Genomic DNA, 23,033 nt, shown 5'->3' on the forward strand with positions numbered 1-23,033 from the left:
AATGCTGGTTTCCTCGTCTTTGCTTTGTTCCTGCCCCCTCCCCCAAGAACTGGCTGGTATCTCAGCCTGTGTTGTCATAAGGGAGGTGCTGAGAAACATACCGGAATTAAATGTCTGCATCAAACAAAAAACGTCAACCCTGTCCACATGTTACAGTGAATGCATGTGCAACCTGCATGTGCAAACACTTATTTTAAAAGCCAATGCATGCTCACGTAACTAATGAAACTGGGGACTGATACCTGCATAAATGTGGGGTTTCAGTCCCATGTTCAGCTGTAAATGTATTGAACGTAACATGAGAATTGCTCGAAACGTGTCTAAAGAAAAATGGAGTGTACGCTGAATACATACAGCCGCCCTGAGCCCATCGGGAGGGCGGGATATAAATTTGATAAAATACTGTACATGTGTTCACTGTAACCTATGAACAGGGCTCTACTTAAGAGTTTGTTATAAATTGTAACAAATAACTTATTTATATTTAAGGGCCACATTCTGTCTATTTCTCAATAGAGATAATCAATGGTGGCAGAGAAAATATGACCTACTTAACTGGGTTTTAAACCACGCCATAGTTCCTATCCTGATTTGACTATTCTAATTGACTGTAGGCAGGGCTTTTTTTATAGCAGGAACTCCTTTGCATATTAGGCCACATCCGGCGCTTACAGGTGGTCCTGTACTAACAGCCCTGTAAGCTCTTGGAGGATTGGCTACATCAGAGGTGTGTGGCCTAATATGCAAAGGACTTCCTGCTACAAAGTCCTGATTGTAGGTACAAATTTGTGGTATTTCAAAGATCGTACAAATCATGGTTAGTTAGATCCTGCTATAATTTTCAAAGAGTTAATTTCTGTAAGTCCAAAACACGAGAGCTGATATTTTGCTAAGCAAATATGGTGGACATTCTTTACCAAATCATGTTTAATCACAATAAGTCCCATTGATTTCAAAATGATTGCTTCGGATTGTCTTTAGTAAATGTGTAAGCTACGTATATGCCATTAAAGGTTATTTGAATTGGAATTAGCAAATGTCATGTTAAAAGGACAACAGAAGGCATGCAACTGTTGAGAAGCCATGAAAGCCCTGCATTCTCCCTCTTGACGGTTTGGAGTACTTCTAGGTGCAGAAATTTTTTCCAGAAAAATGGGGGGCCTGGGGTAAAACTTGGATTTCCCCCAAAAAATTGTCTCCTCCCATCTCTAGTGGGGGGACCATGTTGATGGAAAACTGAACAGTTGTGAGCTGTGGTCCACTTTAAATCAGCTTTACCACACATTATTACTTCGCTCAACACAAACACAGTTTGGAAAGGCGTCTTCTGACTTGTTTAATGGTGTGCAGGGTGTCCAAATTCTATTATGCGGGGTTTTTTACATCTGTAAAAAGGGACCACCAGTGGGCCCTTAGTTCAGAATGCAAACATCAGAGGATACAAGATTTTTGCTCTCTGCCTTTTGGTTTGGTGATTAGTGCAATACTGATAAATAATACTTTTTAAGTCAAAGGGAGCCCCCATTGTCCCTGTCAGTATTCACCAGCCCTTCCCCTCATGATTTCTTGTCCCCAATAGAGCATAATTTTAACCATCCAAGATGGCTTCCTCATATAGCTTTCTAACCTACGGCCTGACAGGAGGGAGATAGCTATGTAGCGAAATACCTACAGGCGTATCCCTGAGGGAGCGAAAGCTTCCTAACTGTACATCTACACGCTATTTTTAAGAACTTAATAGCTTACGGCTTCATACCCGTCGTTGAAAATCGAAACAGGCACCGGGTAAGACAGCCTCGACGAGGCGAGGTCCCCGTCGCCCGCTTCCCTTTTCCTCCCGCCTCCCCCCTCCCCTCGCCTCATTCTGCAGCGAGAGAGCGACTTCCTGGAAGGCCGCCTCAACCGAACATGCTGGCTGGCTCCGCCTCCTGGCCTCATGCGCGCCGCAGCGGCCGCCGCGCGGGCAGGCTGAGGGGGGCGTGGCTTGGAGGGGCCTGTGGGAAGTTAGGCTGCACCGTCCATGCTCGGCTGCCTTGTTCTCTCTCTCCCTCGGAGAGGGGAGGGGGGGAGGAGAAAGTCGGTCCTTAAAGGGTGAGTCGGGGGTGGGCAGACCCCCAGGTAAGACCACGGGGTTTCTCTCCCCTTCCCTTTTTCGTTTCACGCGTCCATCACGGGGGGTGGAGGAGGGGAGGCTTATTATGGGATGGCCTTTGCATGATGCAGGCCTAATGCAGAGACGGTCCCCTCCCCCGCCCGTCTTTTTTCAAATGGGGGGGATCCATGAAAAAAATCTTCAGGAAATGAAAAGGGGGGGGGGGGATGCATCCATGTTTTGGAGACCTGGGAAAGGAGGCACAGGATGTATTGCACCCCCCCCCCCTTTCATTGCAATCTGTGTTATTTCCTCTTTGCATTTTTTGGTGGGGGTTTTCTGTAGCAGGGAAAACTGCACGTCTGTTGCAATGGAGGGCGGGGGTTATTGTTCCCAATAGAGCTCTTTTGGATAGGCTTTCTTAAGGAAAGGAGGCAGGCGGCCCGATCCGGAGACGATGGTGCCGGTTAGTAGTTCTTATGATGGGGTAGGAAGCAGATCTGGTACCGGGGTTGGGGGTGCATGCAAGGCGTGCTGTTGCATCGGGATCGCTTGTGGTGCTTTTGCATCGCGCGGGCCTGGGGGGGGGAGCAGGAGGGGGCGACTGTGGGCTCGATCCGTGCAAAAAACAAAGTTGGGATGGCATTTCAAGGGGCGTGTTTCGGGGGGGGCAGGAGGAGTGCCCTGTTTTTGCAACACGTGGTTCTGTGTGGATGACGCCGCGATGGGTTTCACGCCTGCCACTGAAAGTGCTTACCGGCCAACGGGTGGCTTGCGGGTGTGAAAGGTATAAATAATGCCCTTTTAAGTGGGGGTTTTTTTTGCCCCCTCATTCAACTGATGACCAAGTGGGAAGGTAGTCTATAAAGGCATTTCTCTGTTCATCATCTTCCCCAATCCCCCAAACTGAGCACTTTTTAGTGAGGTCCGTCTCTCCTTTATTTTAAACTTGTTATGGAAGAATAAAGCAGAAAGTATTTTTTAAAATCAATATTGCCTTGGCCACCACCAGTGTTCCCTCTAAGCTATGGAGTCCTGTGAGCAAAAATTCTGCTTCATGAGCTAATGGCATTAAAGTTGTGAGCTACTGGGTCAGTTTGTTTGCTCTGGGACCATCTGTCCTGAGCTAACACAAAAACATGTGAGCCAGAGGCTAAAAAGCTGTGAGCTGGCTCACACTAACTCAGCTTAGAGTAGGGGTGTTGTTATGAGGGCCAGATTTGACATAAATGAGACTTTGTTGGGTCGGGCCATGTCGGGTTGGGCCAGGCCGTGTGTGTACCTATTTAAGATTAGGTAGCAGAGATATAAATTTTATAAAGAACACAAACAAACACAAATATATATTTCTAGAAACTTAAAACATTAGCACTCACTGGTCTTAAAGATGCTTTCTTTGTATTTTTCCCATGGGATCCAGGGAACTAGGCAAAGGAAGCTCTGGCTCTTTCCTTCCTTCCCAGGACTGGGGGGCGGGGGAACCTCAGCCAATAGAAGGAAGAGAGGCTTAGCTCAGTAGCTCTACTGTGCAATTGAGAGAGCCTGTCAAAGCAAGCTATTCCTCCTCCATTCCTCCCCAAGGGAGGAGCCTCAGCCAATGGAGAAAACAGAGGTGCAGTTGAGCAAGCCGTTATGCGGAAGGTAGCAAGATGACAGCCAGTTGCTTGGGGGCCTGATTCGGCCCCTAAACTGCATGTTTGACACCCCGGCTTAGAGGGAACAATAGCTACCACATTATCTCCTTGGAGGTGAAATCAAAAAGGCAAGGAAGAAGCTTTGTCCATTTCCCAGATGGTCAGGAAAGCTTCACCCTCTCTGCCCCTTCTCTGCTGCCCAGACAATTGCTCCTGTAAAGGAAGAGAGGATTTCTTATGGGAGCTTCCTATAAATGACATTTATGCACTCCTCTGCTGGCATGCTGAGTAATGCTTTTTAAAAAAAAAATCTGTGAATGATACAGCTTCTCCCTATTTGTCATTTTTTCTAGGAAGCAGGTAGTTTTCAGAGGGTAGCTGCATTGGTCTGCAGTAGAAGAGTTAGATTGGAGTCCAGTAGCATGTTCAAGACTGACAAGATGTTTAGGGTAGAAGCTTTCGAGAATTAAAACTCCGCTTGTCAGATGTTTTGGGCCATCAGGTCTCTGCGGATTTATCGTGACCCCTAGAGCAGGGGTGTCAAACATGTGGTCTGTCAAGCCCCTGAGCAACTGGCTGTCATCTGCTTCTTTCTCCCTATATCTTGCATAATAATTTGCTTGCTCAATTGCACAGGAGCTACTGAGGATAACCTCTATTTTCTCCATTGGCTGAGGCTCCTCCCTTGGGGAGGAAGGGGGGGGAGGCAGAGCTTATTTTTCCAGGCTCTCTCAATTGCACAGCAGAGCTACTGAGCCAAGCTTCTCTTCCATCTATTGGCTGAGGCTCTTCCCTCCTTTCAGTCCCTGGGGAAGGAAGGGAAAGAGCCAGAGCTTCCTTTGCCCAGTTCCCTGGATCCCATGGGAGAAAAGAAAAGATAAAATCCTTAAGACTAATGAGTGCTAACGTTTTTAAGCATGTTTTAAGTATTTTTTTAAATATATATATATAATTGTGTTTGTCTGTGTCCTTTATAAAGTTTAAATCTTTGCTACCTAATATTAAATAGATGATATGGCTCGGCCCAACAAGATCTCATAAGAACATAAGAGAAGCCATGTTGGATCAGGCCAATGGCCCATCCAGTTCAACACTCTGTGTCGCATAAGAGAAGCCACGTTGAATCAGGCCAATGGCCCATCCAGTCCAGCACTCTATGTCACATAAGAACATAAGAGAAGCCACGTTGGATCAGGCCAATGGCCCATCCAGTCCAACACTCTGTGTCACATAAGAACATCAGAGAAGCCATGCTGGATCAGGCCAGTGGCCCATCCAGTCCAACACTCTGTGTCACATAAGAACATCAGAGAAGCCATGCTGGATCAGGCCAGTGGCCCATCCAGTCCAACACTCTGTGTCACATAAGAACATCAGAGAAGCCATGCTGGATCAGGCCAATGGCCCATCCAGTCCAACACTCTGTGCCACATAAGAACATCAGAGAAGCCATGCTGGATCAGGCCAATGGCCCATCCAGTCCAACACTCTGTGTCACATAAGAACATAAGAGAAGCCATGTTGGATCAGGCCAATGGCCCTTCCAGTCCAGCACTCTGTGTCACATAAGAACATAAGAGAAGCCATGTTGGATCAGGCCAACAGCTAATATATATATTACTGTGGCTAATAGCCACTGATGGACCTCTGCTCCATATTTTTATCCAACCCCCTGTCATTTATGTCAGATTTGGCCTCCATAACAAATGAGTTTGACACTCCTGCCCTAGAGATTTCAAAGCAAGATGCAAGCTGCCGCCTGCTCTGTGGCAATTCCTTTGTGGTCTCCCATCCAAATACTGACCAGGGCTGACCCCGCTTAGCTTCTGAGATCTGACAAGATTGAACTACATATGAAGCTGCCTTATACCGAATCAGACCCTCGGTCCATCGAAGTCAGTATTGTCTTCTCAGACTGGCAGCACCTCTCCAGGGTCTGAAGCTGAGATTTTCCACTTGCCTGGACCCTTTTTAGTTGGAGATGCCAGGGATTGAACTTGGGAGCGTCTGCTTCCCAAGCAGATGCTCTGTCACTGAGCCAGCATTCCTCCCCCACTTGAGCTATCTGGGTCTTTTTCTGGAGTCATTGTCAATTTTAAGCCAGTAGCCCAGTCTAAAATATATAGTTGGGCTTTCTAAAGGCCAGCGTTTTATTCCCACCACCCCAGTATCTTCAAGACCAACCAAGACTTCAGTGTTTTCTTAGCTCTGCTTATCCACGTTCCTTCTTTTTCTGCACGAGGAAGGCTGCTCTAACCTGTGCTATTTCCTTGAAAGTAAATCGCATTGGATTTGATGGGATTTACTCTTTGGTGACTTTAGTCTTAGTCGGTATGTAAAGAAATATGTTTGAGGACTTTGGGTCCAGAGATGTATTTGGAGGCCGAGTTGACATTTTTAACGTGTATTCTCGAAGGCCACAGAAAAAGTTTAGCGCTTGTGCCTCAACATTCTTTTAGTAGAGAATAGGATGTGGCTATTTTGTTGTTGTTGTTATTATAAGGATTTTGATACCTAGTGAGGGAACTTGAGATCACTTTTGTGCTTCTTAACTGTCTGAAGGCAATCCCACTGTGCTGAGATTTAAGGTCGTTGCAGATTTAAAGGGGTGTGTTTGTATGTTTTAGCCATCTATTTCAGTACCTGTAGCAAAAAGAAATGTATGATTTGCTTTAGCAGCTATCTTAAATGCGCTTAGGAAGGGTACTGACGAGAGCCAGTTTGGTGTAGTGGTTAACTGCGTGGACTCTTACCTGGAAGAACTGGGTTTGATTCCCCACTCCTTTGCTTGCAGCTGCTGGAATGGCCTTGGGTCAGCCATAGCTCTGGCAGAGGTTGTCCTTGAAAGGGCAGCTTCTGTGAAACCTCTCTCAGCCCCACCCACCTCACAGGTTGTCTGTTGTAGGGGAAGAAGATAAAGGAGATTGTAAGCCGCTCTGAGTCTCTGATTCAGAGAGAAGAGCGGGGTATAAATCTGCAATTCTTCTACTACTGTAGAATAGTTTACATGGGGTATATGGGGGTGGAGGGTAGAATACATTGTACTGCCTAAAGGTGCATTTTGGAAAAGGGAGACCATTGTTCTAGCTCTGTAGAGAGGGAGAAAGGGGGGCAGAGGACTTAGCAGATGCTGAACCTGATCATCTTTTAGAACAAAGTTGGAGTCCAGTAGCACCTTTAAGACCGACAAAGTTTTATGGAGAATGTAAGCTTTCATGTTCTAAAAGCATGCTTCATCAGACAGTGATAATCATGGTGCTGTTAGCACACAAAAGCCTGCATTCTCAATAAAACTCTGTCAGTCTTAAAGGTGCTACTGGACTTCAGCTTCGTTCTTTTGCTTCAGTCCAACTCGGCTGCCCACCTGGATCTGATCCATCTTATAACAGTTTTGCAAAGCCTTTTTCTCCAAGCTGACTTGAAGGCTAAAAGAGCATGGCTTGTTTCAAACTTGTATTGCACATGTGAGTTGCTGGCAGTGGGCCTCCATTTATTTTTTTCCTTTATATATATATATATAATTCCAGTCTTCTCTATATTCTTCTCATAACAACCCACGGAGGTAGACTAGGCTGAGCGTGTGCGACCGGTCCAACGTCACCCAACAAGCATCTCTGGCAGAGTAGGGATTCGAACCTGAGTCTTCCGGATCTTCGTTCAGGGCTCCAAACACTGTACCACCCTGGCAGGTCCCCTACCCTTGGGGAGTGTGTTGTACATGGGCTGGATCTAACCATGTTTTTTTCCCCTCCACTGGTGGAGGGGAGCCAAAGAGGTGACATTGAAGATCGTGAGATCTGGATGATGAGAGCTGTGTGGGATAGTAGCTTCAAGGAGGAGGGGAAATGGACTGACCCCTGAAAAAAATGCTGAGCGGATCCAACCCCACGAACAAAAGAACTGGATAACATTGCCCACTCTTAATGGAGGAAGTATATTATCCATCTGGCATACTATCCATGGAGAGAGCGAGTTTGGTGTAGTGGTACTTGAAGATAGTGATCATATCACCTCTCAGCTGCCTTCTCTCCAGGCTAAACATGCCCAGCTCCTTCAACTTTTCCTCCTAGGAGTTGGAGGAACTCTTTGTCACCCTCTTCTAGACCTTTTCTCATCACCCCGCATTTTTTTTCCTAACTTAAATGCTGGGGATTGAACCTGAGACCTTCTGCATACCAAGCAGACACTCTACTATGGAGCCACATCTTCTAAAACCTAGATCATCCACAGCTGATTTTTTTTTTTGCAAATGAAGAAGACGGCAGATTTATACCTTGATTCTCTCTGAATCAGAGACTCAGAGCGGCTTACAATCTCCTATATCTTCTCCCCCCACAACAGACACCCTGTGGGGTGGGTGGGGCTGGGGAGGGCTCTCACAGCAGCTGCCCTTTCAAGGACAACCTCAGCCAGAGCTATGGCTGACCCAAGGCCATTCCAGCAGCTGCAAGTGAAGGAGTGGGGAATCAAACCCGGTTGTCTTCAAGTACTGTAGCACGAACTCCTTTGCATATTAGGCCACACACCCCTGATGCAGCCAATCTTCCAAGAGCTTACAGGGCTCTTCTTACAGAGTCTCCTGCAGCTCCAGGAGGATTGGCTACATCAGGGAGGTGTGGCCTAATATGCAAAGGAGTTTCCGCTACAAATAAAGCCCTGATTCAAGCCACATCCTTTCCGTATCAGGGAAAGGTTTTGGAGAAGGAACGTCCTCCACCTGTGACCCTGAAGACCTGCTGCTTATCAGAGAAAAGGCAGTGCTGAATTACGTAGACCAAGGGTGTCAAACTCATTTTTTATGAGGGCCAGATCTGACATAAATGAGACCTTGTTGGGCCAGGCCTGGCTCTGTTGGGCCGAGTCATGTGTGCATCTATTTAAAGATCAGGTAGCAGAGATATAAACTTTTTAAAGTACACAAACAAACAAGACTGATTTTTTTTTAAAAAAACCTTAAAATAAAACATGGTTAAAGCATTAGCACTTGTTGGCCTTAAAGGTCTCTCTTTGTATTTCTCCCATGGGGTCCAGGGAACTGGGCAAAGGAAGCTCTGGTTCTTTCCCTCCCTCCCCCCGGGGACCAGGAGGGGGAGGAGCCTCAACCAATGGAGGAAATTGAGGTTTTGCTCTGTAGCTCCTGTGCAATTGAACAAGCCTTGCAAACCAAGTTGAGATGCAGAAGGAAGCAAGAGAGAGGGAGAAGAAAGCAAATGGCAGCCAGTTGCTCGGGGGCCTGATTTGGCCCCCGAGGCGCATGTTTGACACCCCTGATCGTCGTAGACCAACAGCGTAGCTTTGTTCTAGGTCAGCTTCCAGCAGTCTTGGTGGGTACTTCCCCATTTCCCAGTACACCAATCCAGATGCGAGGAAACAGTAGCCTCTGTTAACGACCCGACACCTTGGGGGGGGGGAGTTGTTGATTATTTTTGTCCTACACAAATGTATGTGGCTTAATAGGATCAGCTACAAATACAAGTTGATGGGGTGTGAACTGGCAGAGACTGACCAAGAGAGAGATCTTGGGGTCGTGGTAGATAACTCACTGAAAATGTCAAGACAGTGTGCGTTTGCAATAAAAAAGGCCAACGCCGTGCTGGGAATTATTAGGAAGGGAATTGAAAACAAATCAGCCAGTATCATAATGCCCCTGTATAAATCGATGGTGCGGTCTCATTTGGAGTACTGTGTGCAGTTCTGGTCGCCGCACCTCAAAAAGGTTATTATAGCATTGGAGAAAGTCCAGAGAAGGGCAACTAGAATGATTAAAGGGCTGGAGCACTTTCCCTATGAAGAAAGGTTGAAACGCTTGGGACTCTTTAGCTTGGAGAAACGTCGACTGCGGGGTGACATGATAGAGGTTTACAAGATAATGCATGGGATGGAGAAGGTAGAGAAAGAAGTACTTTTCTCCCTTTCTCACAATACAAGAACTCGTGGGCATTCGATGAAATTGCTGAGCAGACAGGTTAAAACGAATAAAAGGAAGTACTTCTTCACCCAAAGGGTGATTAACATGTGGAATTCACTGCCACAGGAGGTGGTGGTGGCCACAAGTATAGCCACCTTCAAGAAGCGTTTAGATAAAAATATGGAGCACAGGTCCATCAGTGGCTATTAGCCACAGTGTATGTGTGTATATAAAATTTTTTGCCACTGTGTGACACAGAGTGGTGGACTGGATGGGCCGTTGGCCTGATCCAACATGGCTTCTCTTATGTTCTTATGTTCTTTTTTGTGGTGTAGCTAGATTCAAGTCCAGTAATACCTCGGGGACCGAGATTTTTGAAGTATAAGCTTTTGAGGGTCAAAGTTCCCTCCCTCGGATGCCTCGGAAAGCTGTTGGCCTCAAAGGTGTCACTGGACTTCAGTCTTCTGCAGACCTACACGGCTGCTGCTCTCTGAAACTTTTTGTTGGGTGTATTAGGAAGTGGGGAATGAGACACAATATGGGAGCACCTTTTCCAGAGCTTTTTTTTTGTAGCAGGAACTCCTTTGCATATTAGGCTACACCCCCAAGATGTAGCCAGTCCTCCAAGAGCTTACAGGGCTCTCAGTACAGGGACTACTGTAAGCTCTTGGAGGACTGGCTACATCAGGGGTGTGTGGCCTAATATGCAAAGGAGTTCCTGCTACAAAAACAAGCCCTGATTTTTCTATGAGCAAAGGCTGAAGGTTCTGGGACATGCCGGTGTAGGAAAGAGTTTGGTGTAGTGGTTAAGTGCACGGACTCTTATCTGGGAGAACTGGATTTGATTCTCCTCTCCTCCACTTGCAGCTGCTGGAATGGCCTTGGGTCAGCCATAGCTATTTCAGGAGTTGTCCTTGAAAGGGCAGCTGCCGTGAGAGCCCTCTCAGCCCCACCCACCTCACAGGGTGTTTGTTGTGGGGGGAGAAGATATAGGAGATTGTAAGCCACTCTGAGTCTAATTCAGAGAGAATCAGGGTATCAATCTGCAGTCTTCTTCTTGACAAAGGGGGGCGGCATAATGGAGGTTTATAAAATCAAGCACAGGGTAGACAGTGGACAGAAAGGTCTTTTTTCTCTCTCCCAGGAGACTAGAATGAACGAATCCAACGAAGCTGAAGTATATTCAGGACAGAAGGAAATATTTCTTTACTCAACGAGTGATTAAAATGTAGAGTTTGGTGCCAGATGGCGACAGGCATAGACTGTTTTAAAAGAGGGTTAGAGAGGTTTTGTGGAGGATGAGGGTCTACCAGTGGCTACTAGCCCCGGCAATTGAAAGGAACCTCCACATTCAGAGGCAGGGAATATTTGAAAATCCGTGCCAAGAGGCATCATCTGGGGAAGGTCTCTGCCTCCATAACCTGCCATTGGCACTCTTGAATAAACCAGTTGGCCACTGTGTAATGCAGAACGCTGGACTAGATGGACCACTGGTCTGATCCAGCAGGGCTCTTCTGATGTTCTTAATAGCTCATTTATCAGGTCAGGTCTACCCTATTTCCACTTGCACGCTGTCATGGTGGAATAAAAGATTATGCACGGCCCTGTTGGTTAGCCTGAGAGCTGTGTGCTTTTGCGTGCATGTCCCTGGGGGCCTACTCCTATGTACTAGTACTAGGCAGACACCATCTATCTTCTGTGTGCCATATCACTGATGGTAGCAGCTGCATTTGGACACGGGCTTTTGGGGTACCGTTCAGGATGGCTTTTCTTCAAGGCTTTTCTTTCTTTATGGCATAGTCAAATCAAACTGGTTGGTAGACTAGATAGCCGTAGTTAGATGGGCCCTGTTCTGTGCAACCGATTCCTTGATTCTACAGCTCAGGGTTTCCCAAACATCTCTTTCCCCTGGCCCGGTTATTTTTACACTTCTCTTTCATGGCCCACTAAAATTTGGGGGTGGAGTCAGGAGACAGGAATTATGTCATTTCCTGTGGTGTCACTTCCGGGCCAAGTGATGTCACTTCCAGGGCACACTGAACCAAAACTTCACCAAAACTACCTTTTCCTGCGATGTCGCTTCCAGGGCACTCCCCCAAACCTGCCTCTTCTTCTGAAGTAACTTCGTTTTCAGAAAAATCTCTCTAAAACTCATGCTGAGCTAAAATGGCGGTGGAAAGTGGGTGGTCTGCAACTTTTTCATTCCCAGGGTCCTATCTTTCCACCCTCACACCTGTATGCACCTATCTGTGTGTTCTTCTCCAGCTTGCAAGCACTCCTAATGCCCATGTTCAGTTGCCTGCACCACCTTCACACCCCTTCCTCAACAGCACTGGCCAGTGTATGCAGTTGGAAGTGCTGTTGCCATTGCCATCAGGGACGCCAGGGCTGTGTACCACCTACACTGGGCCCTGGCAGCTGCTGTACCTCAAAATATGCTGACACATTTAGTAGGCCCCTCCTTCAGCTGCTACTACTGGAACCCTTCCTCAAGCTACAACCAAGCTTGCTTGGTTTCAAGAAAATCTTTTGAAGCTATTTTTCATACTTTTCCTTGACTGAAACACTGAAATTTCTGTGAAAGGTATCAGAGTTGTACTGCAATTAATGATTAAATTTCAAGTTATATAAAATTCATACAAGCTTTTCTGCAGTTATCCCAAAAAGGATATTAATGAGGCTTACAGCTTTTTACTGGTTGTGTTTCCCATGCCTTTAAAAGCAACCTGTTGTGCAGATATTTAACCAGTGAACTTCTTTCATCCTCTTTAATATCTACAGGAGGAGTTTAATTTTGGTGTCAGACAGCTGTTAAAAGCAGGACCAGTAAAATGGTGCCAAGTTCATAGTACCATCACTTCCAGTGCTGTTGAGTTATACAGCAGTAATCTCCAATAATCTCTTTTTGCCCCACACTTCTAACTCTCACTCACACAGCAATCTCATAGAAAGGCCAGCTGGCTACAACTGGGGGTGCCAATTTTTCATGTCTGCAACAAAAGTATGATGAACAGAAAAGTTTCCTCCAGTAAAAATGGAAGGAAAGAATGAAGTGGAAGGAAAGGAAAGACATAGAAAGAAAGAACATAAGAGAAGCCATGTTGGATCAGACCAGTGAACCATCCAGTCCAAAATTCTCTCATACAATGCCCCAAAAGCACCAGAATGTCCACCAGTGGGACCAGGGCACTAGAAGCCCTCCCACTTTTGCTTCCCCCCACCCCAGCACCAAGAATACAGACAGAACATCCCTTGCAGAGGGAAAAAGAAAGAAGAGGGGACAAAGGGGAAAAAAGCCTTACACACTGTGACAGAACCGGCCCGATTCTGCTTTCAGACCCAGTCCCGCCAACTCCCTTTTGAATTGCCAACTCCTGAAGGGAGCTTGTCTTTTTCCCGCCCACTAGGACACGCTGCCACCACCTGTTCAATTTAGGGGTTCCTGACGGAGAGGAACAGGACTCCCAATCCCCCTTGCCAGTTCTGAGGCCTGGCCTCAAGGTCCTCTGCCAACCCAGCACCTGGTTAACACAGAGACCTCCAGTCCTACTTTGGGAGACCCCTGGAGGATTGGCACCCTTGCCAACTGTAGCCTTCCCTGGACTCCCCTGTAACAGTAGTGTGGTCTAAGGCGGTTGGGAATCCTTGGTGGTACAGAGGGTCTACCTTTTCAACAAATAAAGCACCAATCAAACTGGTTGGTAGACTAGATAGCCTTAGTTAGATGGGCCCTGTTCTGTGCAACCGATTCCTTGATTGTACAGCTCAGGGTTTCCCAAACGTTTTAAAACATGCAACTATTTACAGGCATTTTAAAATGCAGGGTGAACAGAAGTAATAAATGAAAGTAGGGATAAAAGCTCCTTCTTTCCCTAATATACAACTGGCCCTGACCATACCATCCAGAACCGACTCACCAGTCTCCAAGACTCAAAGCAAACTCACTGTCAGCTTCCCCTGACAACTTTTAACTGCCCGATCCCTCCCAAAACCTCTAATATAAAACCCAGTTCCCACCCAGGAACTGATTTTCCTGCTTGCAGCATTCTGGGAGACCAGCCTGACAGACTTCCTGTCACTCTAGGAGGCCTCCTCAGCATTGCTGTTCCCAGACAGGAGGGGAGGGGGGAGGAGGAAGAGACTAGGCCCAAAGCCTGTCTAGAGTTTGAGAGACTCCTCCAACCACTCCCAGACAAACATAGGCCCCAAATGGTATTTCTCCACACTAACCATCAGATTACCCCAGCCAGCAACAATTCTGCCCAGGGGTCGTTTGGTAAAAAAAAAAAATAGCTACTGGAATTAGGGTTGCCAAGTCCAATTCAAAAAATATCTGGGGACTTTGGGGGTGGAGCCAGGAGATGTTGGGGGTGGAGCCAGGAGCAAGGGTGTGACAAGCATCATTGAACTCCAAAGGGAGTTCTGGCCATCACATTTAAAGGGACCGCACACTTTTAAAATGCCTTCCTTCCATAGGAAATAATGAAAGATAGGGACACCTTCTTTTGGGGCACATAGAATTGGACCCCCTGGTCCAATCTTTTTGAAACTTGAGGGTATTTTGGAGAGAGGCACCAGATGCTACGCTGCGAATTTGGGGCCTCTACCTCAAAAGACAGCCCCCCCCCCGAGCCCCAGATACCTACAAGCCCATTCTCCATTATTTTCTATGGGAATACATCTCCATAGGGAATAATGGAGTTCCCAGCAGACATTCCCCTCCCCTCCCCCCGCTTTTTGATGACCCTGAAGCAGGGGGGAGGGCCTCCAAACTGGGGGATCCCCTGCCCCCACCTGCAGATTGGCAACTCTAACTGGGATGCCCACTCCCCGCCTCTCCCAGCAGGCCTCCCAGGGAAATCTCCCCAAAAGAACATACTGCAAGGCACATAAAAGCTCATACCTTGAAGAACACTTCATGGATCTAAAGTGCCAGTGGACACCAGCTTTTCTCTCAAACATTGGGAGAGGGGGAGAAGGAAGGAGAGGCAGCCCAGCTCCTCTCTGCACAACACAGAGATGGGGGAAGGAAGGAAGCCAAACAGAGCTCAGGCTTTGCAGCCTGTGCCAGTCTTCAAGGCTAGCTTTTCTCTGCACAACAGAGAGACGGTGGAAGGAAGGAAGCAGAGCAGAGCTCATGCTTTGCTGGAGGCGGGGCTAGGTTTGGTATTTCTTGTGACCTGGTAGCGAGGCTTCCATGGCCCCGTACAGGGTCCCGACCTTGCAAATGGGAAACAGTGCTACAGCTGTTTGGGGGTATGCTGTAGTAGAGTAAGGGTGGCCAAACTGTGGCTCAGGAGCCACATGTGGCTCTTTCACACACATTATGTGGCTCTTGAAGCCCCCACTGCCCCATCAGCCGGCCTGGAGAAGTCATTTCTCTTTAAATCACTTATCCAAGCCAGCCAGTGGCTTGGAAAATGCATTTAAAGTTGCTTTCTTTCCACCTCTTCTTCCCTCCCCATCTTTTTCCTCCCTCCCTCCCTTTGTTTGTCTTGTGACTCTCAAACATCTGACGTTTATTTTATGTGATTCTTACATTAAACAAGTTTGGTCACCCCAGGTTGGAGCATCAGGCTAGGATCTGGGGGAACCAGGTTCGAATCCCCACTCTGCCATGGAAGCTCACTGGGTGACAATGGGCCAGTCACACCCTCTCAGCCTAAGCTACCTCCCAGCGGTTGAAATGAAGGGAGAGGAGAATGGTGTAAGCCACCTTGAGTCTCCATCGGGGAGAAATGTGAGGGTGAGAATCAAGTAAATAAGATGCTGAAGCAGGAAGCTGAGACCAAAAGACCTAGAATGCAGGGGGTGTGTGTGGGATGAGCTGGAGGAATTTGGGGGAGTGATCCTGTTTCATTCAGCAATCCGGTCAGCAGAAGGTCACGTTAGCTTAGCAGGCATGGCACTCGATCTGTTTTGGGGGCGCTGGAGTAAATGGAACACAACCCTCAGTGAGGAACAGGCAGACGGCACATGGGTGACTGAACTGCTGGGTGGAAACCATGAATCTGCTGGGATGGTGTACAGTTCGTGCGGAGTTTGCTTGCTAAAATGTGCATGCGCCCCGCTAGCCTTAGCTTTCAGAGCAAGGTTCCCTGGACCCCTTGATATGTCTGCCATTGTTTGGAATTTGGGCACGAGGAAAGTGATTGACGTCTAAGAGGGAAGGCACCATTCTTTTATCTGCACTGTGGTTTTTGCTTTTTCGTTTGGTGTAGTGGTTAAGTGTGCGGACTCTTATCTGGGAGAACCGGGTTTGATTCCCCACTCCTCCACTTGCACCTGCTGGAATGGCCTTGGATCAGCCAGAGCTCTGGCAGAGGTTGTCCTTGAAAGCGCAGCTGCTGAGAGAGCCCTCTCCAGCCCCACCCACCTCACAGGGTGTCTGTTGTTGGGGAGGAAGGTAGAGGAGATTGTGAGCCGCTCTGAGACTCTTCGGAGTGGAGGGCGGGATATAAATCCAATATCTTCATCTACCTCACAGGGTGTCTGTTGTGGGGGGGAGGAAGGGAAAGGAGATTGTGAGCCACTCTGAGACTCTTGAGTGGAGGGCGGAATATAAATCCAATGTCATCGTCTTCTTGTTTCTGAATGTCTTTTGAGGACTAGAACCTTGTTGCTTTATGGATTTTGAGGTGGGCACTTGAGAGGCCCACAGCTCCCAATTTCTGTGCGTTGCCTTATGCAAGCTCAAGAGAAGTTTATATATATATTTATATTTATTTATATATATATATTGTTAACCTTGGAAATGCCTCCTGGGAGTGATAAGTGGCAGTTCGTAATTTTTATTGACTCCGAGGAACAAAACAAACTGACAAAATCCAGAGTAATTTAAACTCGGAATTAACACACACACACACACACACCCAAAAGAAGAAATATTGGAATCTTCCTTTTCTCATACTCAGGGGCTTGTAGAAAAAGAGGTGCCAGAGCTCATTAGCACAACTCATTTGCACAACTCAGTTGAATACACTCCTGACATCACCGGGAGGTGTGCTAAATTATATCAGTTCAGCATCTGCCTTAAAATGCTTCTGGAATTATAATTGTCATAACAAAACCTTATTCCCATCATGCTTTTTAAATGACTTTCTCCTATGTGGCCACAGTAGCATGATCAAGAGTTCCATCTGTCTGCTTTATAGGTTTTGGTTATTTTCCCTTTTTGTGTGTGTGTGTGTGTGTGTGTGGGGAGGGAAAAATATTAGAAAGTTTGTCACATCTCAGAGTTCAGGGGTTTTGAACAATGGAGCTCAGAAGCAAGTATTGGAGGGGGTGGGGTTAGAAAGAAAGATGTAGCCACTCCTCCCTGATGTAGCCACTCCTCCACTTGCAGCTGCTGGAATGGCCTTGGGTCAGCCATAGCTCGCGTAGGAGTTGTCCTTGAAAGGGCAGCTGCTATGAGATCTCTCTCAGCCCCACGCACCTCACAGGGTGTCTGTTGTAGGGGAGGAAGATAAAAGGAGATTGTAAGCCGCTCTGAGACTCTGATTCAGAGAGCAAGGTGGGATATAAATCTGCAATTCTTCTTCTTCACAATAAAATTTAGAGTTCGAGAGCTCTGTTCCTGTGAGCTCCTGCCAAAAACGAGGCCTGCTCATACCTTTTCCAAAAGAGAGAGCGAGAAATGAGGCTATCCAATCATCTACTTGCCCCTTGTGGATTTCTGGTGAGGATAATAACTGTTTAGGTGTTGGGGGGGGGGGGGTTGGGGAGGGGGGGAGGGTTCAGGGGGCTGGCAGCTTTTTGGTGGAGAGGAATGGAATAAGCAAGCAAGTCAGAGGAGGTTTGAGTGTATTTGTACCCGAAGCTCTTAGTCTTCCATTGAGGAACAGGCCTGAAGCACAGTGATTACATCCTTAGATTCTGCACTAGCCGGCATAACTAGGCCACCTGGTTCCAGATAACTGCAGACTCGGCTTAGAATCTTCTTTCTGGTCACCAAGGCTTTTTTTTTTTTGTAGCAGGTACTTCTTTGCATATTAGGCCACACCTCCCTGATGTAGCCAATCCTCCCAAGAGTTTAGAGTAGGCCCTGTACTAAGAACCCTGTAAGCTCCTGGAGGATTGGCTACATCAGGGATGTGTGGCCTAATATGCAAAGGAGTTCCTGCTACAAAAAAGCCCTGCACAGCCCTATCTTGTAACCTAAGGATTCTTTTCAAGGTCACTCAGGGTTTTTCCCCCTCTCGGACAGATTAAGCTAGAATGAAACACCCCAACCACCTCGTATTGCAAGTTTTGTTCTGAAGATTGATTTAAAATAGATCAAGAAGCTATCTGCACACGCACCCTTCTCTGTAAATCCCACCTTCTGTCTTCCAAGGAACGTTTGAGGGTACTTGAGAGAAAACAAAGGTAATTTAAATCTCTGATTCTGAGTTTGGCTCTGTAGTGAAATCTCTGGAGTCTGACCTAAAACCTCTGGTCATAGTGAGCTTTCAGCGCCTAACTGGATTGGGCAAAAGAGGAGGGGGGTGGGGGGGAATCAGCAAACTGGTCCATTCTGCTCAACAGTTTCTTGTGTTGACAGTGGTCAGCTGGATGCCTCAGGGGAAGGTTCAGAAGCAAGGCATGATGGGAATATCCCTCCCGTCTTGTTAATCCTCAGCGTCTGCTGATCGGATTCTGAGGAACTTCGTCGGTGCTGGTCATCAGAAAGGTTCTAGAAGGAAAACCGTGTATCGAGTCTGTTTTGAGAGTGAGTGCCGTCACCCTTAAGGACTGCACAGTGGAAACCACTTTGTTTTTTTTTAAGTATGGATTGTTTCTGGTTGGCTAGAGATCGCAAGTGCAAAAAAAAAAAAAAAAGGTTTGCCAACCTCTTTGTGGGTGTATAACTTAGAACGTTCTGTGAGAGCTTTAACCGATACATATATTGAAAACAAAGTTTTACACCGCAGTATTTTTCACATATTAATTTAGAATTATTTTGCAGTCCATTTTACAATATGCGGTGTTTTTTCTTCATCTGTAGGACTTCCTGAAGTCCAATGGGAGGTGTGATTGCAATTCCCAGACTAGTGTGGCCGCAACTGGGCTGTCGCTTCCGTCCACTTTCAGAGTGAATCTTTCCTCAGGCAGCTCACCAAGGGATACAGTTTCCATTTGGCACTGCCCTGTCTATCGCCAAAGGATCAAGCACGGCTCCACACTTCTGTTTGTCCTCGGCTTCTCTCGAAAGGGCTGGCTCTGAATGTGGATGGAAGCAGCAGTCCACTTGCAGCCACACCAGTTTGGGAATTGCAATCACACCTGCATCGGACTTCAGGAAGTCCTACAGACGAAGAAAAAAAGCATTGTGTATTGTAAAATGGACTGTGAAATGATTCTAAATGAATATGCGAAAAATACGGTGGTTTAAACCTTTGTTTTCAATGTATGTATTAGTTAAAGCTCTCACGGAGCGCTCTGAGTTATAACCTTACTCCTACCCGTGAGCTGTCTGGTTTCACAACCTCTTGGGGGCTGGAGATCTTCAGAAACTACAACTGATCTCAAGAAAACAGAAATAATTTCTGGAGAAAATGGCTGCTAGGAGAGCCAGTTTGGTGTAGTGGTTAAGTGCGCGGACTCTTATCTGGGAGAACCGGGTTTGATTCCCCACTCCTCCACTTGTACCTGCTAGCATGGCCTTGGGTAAGCCATAGCTCTGGCAGAGGTTGTCCTTGAAAGGGCAGCTGCTGTGAGAGCCCTCTCAGCCCCACCCACCTCACAGGGTGTCTGTTGTGGGGGAGGAAGGTAAAGGAGATTGTGAGCCGCTCTGAGACTCTTCGGAGTGGAGGGTGGGATATAAATCCAATATCTTCATCTACCTCACAGGGTGTCTGTTGTGGGGAGGAAGGTAAAGGAAATTGTGAGCCGCTCTGAGACTCTTCGGAGTGGAGGGCGGGATATAAATCCAATATCTTTATCTACCTCACAGGGTGTCTGTTGTGGGGGGGAGGAAGGTAAAGGAGATTGTGAGCCACTCTGAGACTCTTCGGAGTGGAGGGTGGGATATAAATCCAATATCTTTATCTACCTCACAGGGTGTCTGTTGTGGGGGGGAGGAAGGTAAAGGAGATTGTGAGCCACTCTGAGACTCTTCGGAGTGGAGGGTGGGATATAAATCCAATATCTTCATCCACCTCACAGGGTGTCCGTTGTGGGGAGGAAGGTAAAGGAGATTGTGAGCTGCTCTGAGACTCTTCGGAGTGGAGGGCGGGATATAAATCCAATATCTTTATCTACCTCACAGGGTGTCTGTTGTGGGGGAGGAAGGTAAAGGAGATTGTGAGCCGCTCTGAGACTCTTCGGAGTGGAGGGTGGGATATAAATCCAATATCTTCATCCACCTCACAGGGTGTCCGTTGTGGGGAGGAAGGTAAAGGAGATTGTGAGCTGCTCTGAGACTCTTCGGAGTGGAGGGCGGGATATAAATCCAATATCTTTATCTACCTCACAGGGTGTCTGTTGTGGGGGAGGAAGGTAAAGGAGATTGTGAGCCGCTCTGAGACTCTTCGGAGTGGAGGGTGGGATATAAATCCAATCTCTTCATCTACCTCACAGGGTGTCTGTTGTGGGGAGGAAGGTAAAGGAGATTGTGAGCCGCTCTGAGACTCTTCGGAGTGGAGGGCGGGATATAAATCCAATATCTTTATCTACCTCACAGGGTGTCTGTTGTGGGGGAGGAAGGTAATGGAGATTGTGAGCCGCTCTGAGACTCTTCGGAGTGGAGGGCGGGATATAAATCCAATATCATCTTCTTCTTCTTCTTCTTTGTAGAGCGTACTTTATGATACATTGTTCTGCCCACCTGAGGTTCCCTACACTCTTCATGCTCTACTTTCTCCTGGCTACGGCCCCAAATCTCGAGGAATTTCCCATCCCAGAGTTGGTAGCCCCAGAAAATAAGGAAGTGGATGTTTGCCCTCTGAAAAGGCCTGGCCCCAACAGATCACTTGGATGAAAATCGCACGTGTTTTAACTCTGTCAACCGAAGAAAGAGAGGAGCGTGAATAACTCTCAAATCAGTCCACTAAAAGGATAGACCAGAAAAAGTTGAGGAAGGTATAAAATCTGTTACAAAAACCTACAGACCTGCTGGTAAAACAGTTGCCGTTTAATCAAGCCATGAACTGTAATAGAGGTCAGAATGCATTCAGACAAAAGCACGCAGGTATTCAGCAAAAAAAATTAATTGGTTTTATGTTTCAGAGATTACTGAAGAAGACTGTTGAGTTGAAATGAGTTTGGTCTCTGATTGCTTCTTTGAATGCATCCTTATTTCCGTCTCCGTGGGGTTTTTGTTGTTGTTGTTTGAATAGTTTTTGACCTAGAGAGAGACAGAGTTTATACAACACACAACTGTTTTACTAGCATTGTATACGTTTTTGTAATAGCTTTTATCTCTTCCTCAACCTTTTTTGTTGTTTATTTCAGGGCTTTTTTTGAGTAGGAACGCACAGGAATGCAGCCCTGGCTGGCTTGGTGTCAGGGGGTGTGGCCTAATATGCAAATGGGCTCCTGCTGGGCTCTTTCTTTTTTAAAAAAGCCCTGGTTTCTTTTATTCTCACACTCAGGGGCCTTCCCTTCCTTCTGGTAGTGTGAATCGTTACCATCTGGAAGCTAGGTTTTTCCTGAATTAGATATTGCCTCCTAGTTACTACTGGATAAGATAATTCTTCTGTGTCTGCCTCAGATGTCGGCCCCGTACTACCTTGGAGGGGTGTTTTGGCATGCACCGTCCTTTCTTTTCCCTGTCTCCATTTCTGTTGTCTAGTGAAACTGACAGGGTTTTTGGGAAAACCTTGACAGTTTCATTCCTAAATTGCCACGTTTCTGTGGCCCTAGAAGGTTGGACCAGAACCAGTGGGTTGAAATTAAATCAGAAGAATTTCCAGCTCAACATTAGAAAGAACTTCCTGACGGTTTGAGCGGTTCCTCAGTGGAAGAGGCTTCCTCCTTGGGAGGTGGTGGGCTCTCCTTCCTTGGAGGTTTTGAGGCAGAGGCTAGATGGCCACCTGACAGCAATCCTGTGAATTTAGGGGGAGGTATTTGTGCGTTTCCTGCATTGTGTAGGGGGTTGGACTAGATTTTTATTGATTGATTGATTGATTTACCTTAGATTTCTATCCTGCCCTCTCCGCAAGCGGGCTCAGGGCGGCTAACAGTCAGTTCAGATGTTGACACTTTCAGTTTAAAAGCCAATAAGATGCTACAATTACAATTAAAACGTTCTAAAACATTCTATGGTGCTGTCTTCAGTATAGGTGGGTTCTTTTTCCTGATGGTGATCGTATAATAATCATAGCTTTTTACAGATGTGGGGTGGCAGTCCTCTCCCAGCTCTGATGGTAAAGGCCTGTTGGATGACCCTGGAGGTCCCTTCCAACTCTACGATTCTATTATTCTATGACGTATCGCTGTTAGCACTGTGGCTAGTGTGGATGCGTGTCCTTTTGAAAGGCCAGCATTCGCCTGCCTCTACCCTGGCCTGCCAATGACTGCAAAAACAGATGGGTGAAACCTTGCCTGCGCTGGTGAAAACTGCTAAATTTCAGCATCTGGAGAGAGCAGGAAGGAAATGTGTGGAACTGATGGGGCTTTCCCTCCCTGGGAAGGAAAAGAAGCTAAAACGTGGCGAGAGGGAGGAAAATGTGTCTGGCTGTTGAGAGATATAGTAGCGCTGAATGTGGAGGTTCCCAGTAGCTGTCTGGGACCCTTCCTGAATCCCATGTGCTAGAATTCCAGCTTGCATCTCCCGTGCTGGGCAGGGGTGGCCAAACTGTGGCTCTTTCACACACATTATGAAGCTCCCGGAGGTCAAGGAGGAACTTAGTGCAGGCTTAATCTCAAGTCTTCCCTATGCTGGTTTTATGGGGACTGTTATTCCCAGCTTTTGTTCTTCAGAAAGACTCCTTCTAACATGGTCATGCTCTATAGTGTATTTTATCTTTCTGTGCAAAGAAAGTATTAAGAGTTTTCATAAAAACGTGCGTGTAATATTTGTTCATGTCTTGCGGCTCTCAAACGACTGACGTGTATTCCGTGTGGCTCTTAGGTTAAGCAAGTTTGGCCACCCCTCTCCTAGGGCATTGCTGAGTTCTCAAGATGTACATCTGCAGCCTGTGCTTAGGTAGTTTAAGATTATTCTCCACAACAGGGGTGGCCAAACTGTGGCTCTTTCACACCTATTGTGTGGCTCTCGAAGCCCCCACATGCCAGCTTGGAGAAGGCATTTCTCTCTTTAAATCGCTTCTCTGGTGGCTTGGAGAATGCATATAAAGTTGCTTTCTTTCAATCTCTCCCCTCTCCCCATTTTATTGCCTGCCTGCCTCCTTTCCTCTATCCCTCCCATCCCATCTTGCGGCTCTTAAGCATCTGACGTTTATTCTGTGTGGCTCTT

This window comes from Heteronotia binoei, chromosome 15, assembly GCF_032191835.1.
Source record: "Heteronotia binoei isolate CCM8104 ecotype False Entrance Well chromosome 15, APGP_CSIRO_Hbin_v1, whole genome shotgun sequence".
Taxonomy (NCBI): domain Eukaryota; kingdom Metazoa; phylum Chordata; class Lepidosauria; order Squamata; family Gekkonidae; genus Heteronotia; species Heteronotia binoei.